A 5,907-nucleotide genomic window follows, 5' to 3' on the forward strand; every position below is an offset into this window, starting at 1 on the left:
TGCCTACTGTCATGTGCAAGTATGGGTGGGCAGTCCAGAGTTAGCTCCATGTTCTGTGGGGGCTGAGGGCCGGGGGTGGGGGCCAGGGGCCCAGGCTGCTTCTCACTTGCTCTTCTACCATACATGGTCTCTGTTCTGAGGTCACTTCATGGCCAAAGATTGCTATCCCGTGTACAGATATTATATCTGCATTCTAGCTAGGAGGGAAAATGAAAGGGGGAGAGGAATGTTTGTCTCTGATTATTTACCACTGGCAATGGCAAACTCCAAAGAACATGGCTGAATACTGCTGTAAAAGATGCTGGAAAAGGTCATCTTTACTTGCTGTAGCTATGAACACATCTTAATTTTAGGGGATTAAAAAAAAGTATCTATTGTTACTGTGTGAAGGGAGGATGTGTGGACAGAGGACAGTTCTGTAAGTTGATTCTCCCCTTCCACCTTTGGGTGGGTTCCAGGGAGCCAAGTGCGGTGGTTTATCAAGCTTGTACAAGAGCACATTGTTCCGGCTAAGGCACCTCAATGGCCTAGTTAGGGAACCATCTGAGAAAGGGATGGAGAACAGGCTGAGAGGCGACCAGAGATGCTCTTCCTAACCAGGTAGCAACAAAAAGCTTCAGCAAGATGTTTTATGATGGGAATGATGAGGAAACTCACACCACAGCTCCCGTAACTTGATCTGAGTCCAACCGAGAGGACATAAAATGTCCATCCATATCAAGGCCTAGAAAAGAATGTCAAAGAATGGTCAGGCTACATTGACTGACTAGATTATTCAGTGGGAAAGTTGATCTCTACAAGCCTGATAACTTGAGATTGATCCCCAGGTCTCACATGGCTGAAGGGGAAAACCAACTCTTGAATGTTGCCTTCCAATCTCCACACATGCACTATGGCACGGGTCTCCTGTTCTCCATAAATATTCAAAAGAAGGAATGCCAGTTTTCCTGACTGCCACTGGGACTATGCATGGTTACGGGCCTTTTGGGGACTGTTTTGTTTAGAGAAATTGCTTAGAATGATTTATAAGAAATTTGAAGATATTTGTATTATAATCCAGGGATTGAATTTCTAGATTTGCCCTCACATACACACTTGAGGGAACAGACAAGGATTCTCTTCAGAGCATAGTGATCGAATACTTGCCTGGCATATTCTGCCCTCAGTATCATGGACAAAGAAAGGAACAAACAACAACAATAAAAAATAACAATGACAAGGAACTGACAGTGGTAGTAAATAACATCTTAAAACCAAGAGCCCAGCAACAGCCAGAAACAACAGAATGTCCATGGATACACTGTGGCATTTTTATTTCACAACAATGAGGCAGATTATAATACTGCAATTAAAGTACATGAATCAGGGCTACAAGTGTCAACATGAGTTAACTCTTAGAGCAGAACACAAACTGGGAGAACCCAGTTGTGTCTGGGTATTAGTCAGGGGCCCCCGGAGAAGCAGAACTAACAGGATATATGTATAAGCAAGGACATTTACTATGGGAATTGGCGCTTGAGATGATCTAGGCAGAGAAGGCCCACAGTCTCTTGCCTGCATGCTGCAGACAAAAGATTAAGATGTTACAATTCACTTGGAGTTCAAGAGCCAGACATTCCAATGACCAAGGATGGGGCAGAATGCATGTCTAGTTCCAGCAGAGAGTGAGAGCAAGAGCGAGAGCGAGAGCGAGCGAGCGAGCGAGCAAGAGAGAGAGAGAGAGAGAGAGAGAGAGAGAGAGAGAGCTTGTCTCTTCTTGGTACCTCTAGATATTCAAACTCACCAGATGGAGTGATGTCCACCCCTATTGGTGGGAGTGACTAGTCTTTCCTCTGTCTTCTGACTCAGATGCTTAGCTAGCTCTTTAGGACCCACCCTCACACCTGCAAATAATACTTTATTTGCTCTCTTAGTACCTTTAACCCAGTGGAGTTGACATGAGAAATTAACTACCATAATTTATAATATTTCATTTCATAAATGAAAAGTAAAATAAATTAAAAAATAGAAAGGTTTGAGCATGATGGCCCAGTGGGTAAAGGCCAGTGGCTCCAACGCAAGTCCTGACAAATGGTAACGGGCCTGTTCTTCAGGCTTGAGGGAAGTTTATTGATTGAGGCTAAAAGCAACCCAAAGGCTCCACTTGCCTAGTGTGAAGCCCTGGATGTGCTCTCCCACACTGCATGTCCCACCTGTGGTGTCAGCACCTGGGAAGCTGAGGATGATGGGGAGTCCAAGGTCATTAGCTACATAGTATAGGCTAGCCTGGGGTACATGGGTCACAAAAAAGAAAAAAAAATAAGCACATTGTAATCCCAGCACTTGACAGACCAATGGGGGGGGGATTGCTGTGAGTTTAAGACAGCCTGGCCTACAAAGAAAAACCCTACCCAAACCCAAGAAAAATGAAACCAGTAATATAAATAGCTATTTTCATTTTAAATGCTCTAAAGACACAGCGTTAACACAAAAGCTCTCGTCTGTGGTTCCTATTCCCTCCTTCTCCCCCAGGTCTTCTTTAATGTATACTTTTTGTTTGCTTATTTGCTTGTTTTGGATTTTGGCTTTTAAAGACAGGGTCTCACTATGTAGCTCCAACTATTTGGGAACTCACTATGTAGACCAGGCTAGCCAGGGACTTATAGAGATCTACCTACCACTGCCTCCCAAGTGCTGAGACTAAAGGCATGTGACACTTTGCTTGGTTATTACAAACATTTTAAAAGAACATTTTGAACATTAATAGATGTATGTATATATATCACTCTATGTAGTATATATGTTAGACATTTTTCACTTGAGATACATATTTCATCTCAAAATAAGTTTTTTGTTTTTTTTTCTTCTTTTTAAATTTATTTTATTTTTTTTTTATTTATTTTATTATTATATGTAAGTACACTGTAGCTGTCTTCAGACACACCAGAAGAGGGAGTCAGATCTTGTTACGGATGGTTGTGAGCCACCATGTGGTTGCTGGGATTCGAACTCTGGACCTTCGGAAGAGCAGTCGGGTGCTCTTACCCACTGAGCCATCTCACCAGCCCCTTAAATTTATTTTTATCTTATGTCCATTGGTGTTTTGCCTGCATGTATGTGTAAAAGTGTCAGAAACTGAAGTTACAGACTGTTGTGAGCTACCATTGTTGTGGGTGCTGGGACTTGAACCTGGGTCCTCTGGAAGAGCAGTCATTATTCTTAACCACTGAGCCATCTCTCTAGCCCTCGTTTTTTAGTTTTTTTTTTTGTTTTGTTTTGTTTTTTGTTTTTTTAAGATTTTCTTATTTATTATATGTAAGTACACTGTAGCTGTCTTCAGACACTCCAGAAGAGGGCGCCAGATCTCGTTATGGATGGTTGTGAGCCACCATGTGGTTGCTGGGAATTGAACTCCAGACCTTTGGAAGAGCAGTCAGTGCTCTTAACTGCTGAGCCATCTCTCCAGCCCCGTTTTTTAGGTTTTTGAAGACAGGGTTTCCTGTGTAGCTCTAGCTGTCCAGGAACTAGCTCTGTAGACCAGGTTGGCCTCAAATTTAGAGATTTGCCTGTCTCTCTGCCTCTCGAGAGCTGGGATTAAAAGTGTGCAGCCCAACAATCTACTCAAAGTAGGTTTTGAAAAAGCTTTCCATATTAGGAGTTAACTAGCTTCATTTCAGAAATACTGCATGGAATTCAAATGTGGGACCATTCATAGCTACTTTGGTTTTCCTTCAGTGACAGGCATTCGGCATGCCTATTAGGGAAGTCAAATGGCCTGGAGAAGTCATCCTGGGTGAGAGGGCTAATGCATTTTCAGCTTGACAGACACTGTCAACCTATGCAGACAGTCTGCTCCAGCTCAGATGTCAATTGCATGCAGACCTGCAGTCAGACGCTAAGCTCCCTACCTACTCTCCATCAGCTTAGATGTAAGGGGTGCTGGAACAAAGGCTCTCTCTCTCTCTCTCTCTCTCTCTCTCTCTCTCTCTCTTTCTTAGAATTAGTATTCTATTTTATTTTATGTAAATTGGTACTTCACTTACATGTATGTCCGTGTGAGGATGTTGTATCCTCTGGTACTGGAGTTATAGACAGCTGTAAGTCGCCATACAGGTGCTGGGAATTGAACCCTGATCCTCTGGAAGAATAGTCAGTGCTCTTAACCCCTGAGCCATCTCTCCAACCTCTTGCATATTGAGGACAGGGAGGAATCACAAGCCATGTAGGGTGCCTGGGCTCTGAGGTCAACAGGACCATAGCCTCCTTTCTTTATGTGCCTTTCTTGGGGTCTCCCTATAGGAGTCGTCTTCGTTGCCTCTTTACTGTCTCATTGATCTGGGCTAAACTTATGCAGTTGGAAGGAAAGATCAAGCTGGTCATGTTTAAAACATGAAACAGCCTCATCAGTCCCTTCCTGTTCCCGTCTCCCCCCCCCCCTCCCGCCCCCATTTTGAGAGGACAGGAAGGTAAAATACCAAAGTGTCCTATTTTCCTCCAAATATCAGGCTCAAAGGACTGAAGAGCTGACTTCAGATCCCAAAGCCACTGTGTTAGGAGGCACCTGCTTTTTAGGTCCTAAGCCTTCCTGAGCCTTGCTATTGGGTATTCTTTACCAAGACCCTCAAGGATCTAGGCAAGAACTGGGCAGGATCTGTATGTAGCCCATAGTTAGACCTAGGGCAGCTGAGACGCCAAAAGGGAGAGTTTCCTGAGGACAAAAGTGTTCAAACACAACTGGGTGCTGGTTGTTGGGCTACTGCTGGAGGTGTGGTGTGTGTAAAGGAGGCTGTTGAATTCCCAGAAGGCTGGTTCCACAGTGTAGAGTCTACACTGGGGACTTCCCGAGACGCTGAGCCTCAGATCTAGCTTCTCAGTCCAGGCCAGCTGATGTGGGGCTGAGGAACAAGGATGGATGCCATCTATGGCCCCTGCCTTGCAGGTGCAAAGGGCCTTTGGCACCATCTACAGATTGAGGGCAAGACAGGGCTGGTTCTTCCTCCTTGCTCTCGCTGCTATCTGCCTCGCCTGTAGGCTCTCTGGGCTCCTTTTTGGACTGACACGTCTGAAGGACGTTGGAAACTGTGAGGTCCAGGCCCCATAGAGAATCATGAAGGAACAGGAATTCAACTGGAGCTCCGCAGCTGGTTAGGCCTGCGGTCACCTGGAAACAAAGAGGCCATTTATTTTTTCCTTTGGTCTTGGACAAGGAAGAGAAGGGGCTTTCTATAAATAGAAAGACAGCAAAAAAGAAAATAATAATAATAATAATAATAATAATAATAATAAAAACAATAACAAAGCCAGCTCTTCCAGACAGTGCTCATGTCTTTAAAGGTCTTTAAAGGTCTGGAGTTCCCAGCAATTAAGTAAAGGACCAAGACCTCAGGGGTCCCCTATCCTCAGCCCGTGGGGAGGTGGGAACCATACATCGATCCCTCGGTTTATATATAGCCTCATCGCTGTGGGGCTCCGAGGTTGCCCCCAAAATCTTGCTCACCTGGAGGACCCCTGGGTGTCCTCGCCCAGAGGGCGCTGCAGCCTCGCACGTAGAGAACTAACAATCGCCCTTCTCCAGGGCAGTGCCTCCGGACTCCGGACCAGGACATAGTAGCGAGTGCACCTGGGTCTCCGTCAGCTACGCATCAAGGAAGGTGCGACGCGGGAATTACAGATTGCCGGCACTCACCAGTGCTCAGGGGAGGAAGGTGGGACTCAGACCTGCAAGAGCTGAAGAGTGGGGTGGGCTTCGATCCTAGGAGGCGTGGAAGGGGGTGTGGCTGGATCCCTGGGGGGTGGGGCGCTCCAAGGGGCGGGGCAACCCAGGGGGCGGGGCCCGAGGGGTGGAGATTGGGACTACCCAGGCCCGCGGAGCTGGGGGTGGGCGGCTAGTTTTGCAACTGCAGAGCCTTTGGGTTTATTATAAGGCGG

General features: G+C 45.9%; 1 long non-coding RNA gene across 1 annotated transcript; it reads right to left on the reverse strand.

Annotated features, from left to right (window-relative positions):
* Positions 1-299: 299 nt before the first annotated feature.
* Positions 300-5,783, reverse strand: Gm4755. The gene is made up of 3 exons (XR_381238.4): positions 5,477-5,783; positions 4,023-5,140; positions 300-724 (listed from the first exon to the last, which is right to left on the reverse strand). It is a non-coding gene; the product is annotated as a predicted gene 4755 (long non-coding RNA).
* Positions 5,784-5,907: the final 124 nt, after the last annotated feature.

Source organism: Mus musculus, chromosome 12 (assembly GCF_000001635.26).
Source record: "Mus musculus strain C57BL/6J chromosome 12, GRCm38.p6 C57BL/6J".
Lineage (NCBI taxonomy): Eukaryota > Metazoa > Chordata > Mammalia > Rodentia > Muridae > Mus > Mus musculus.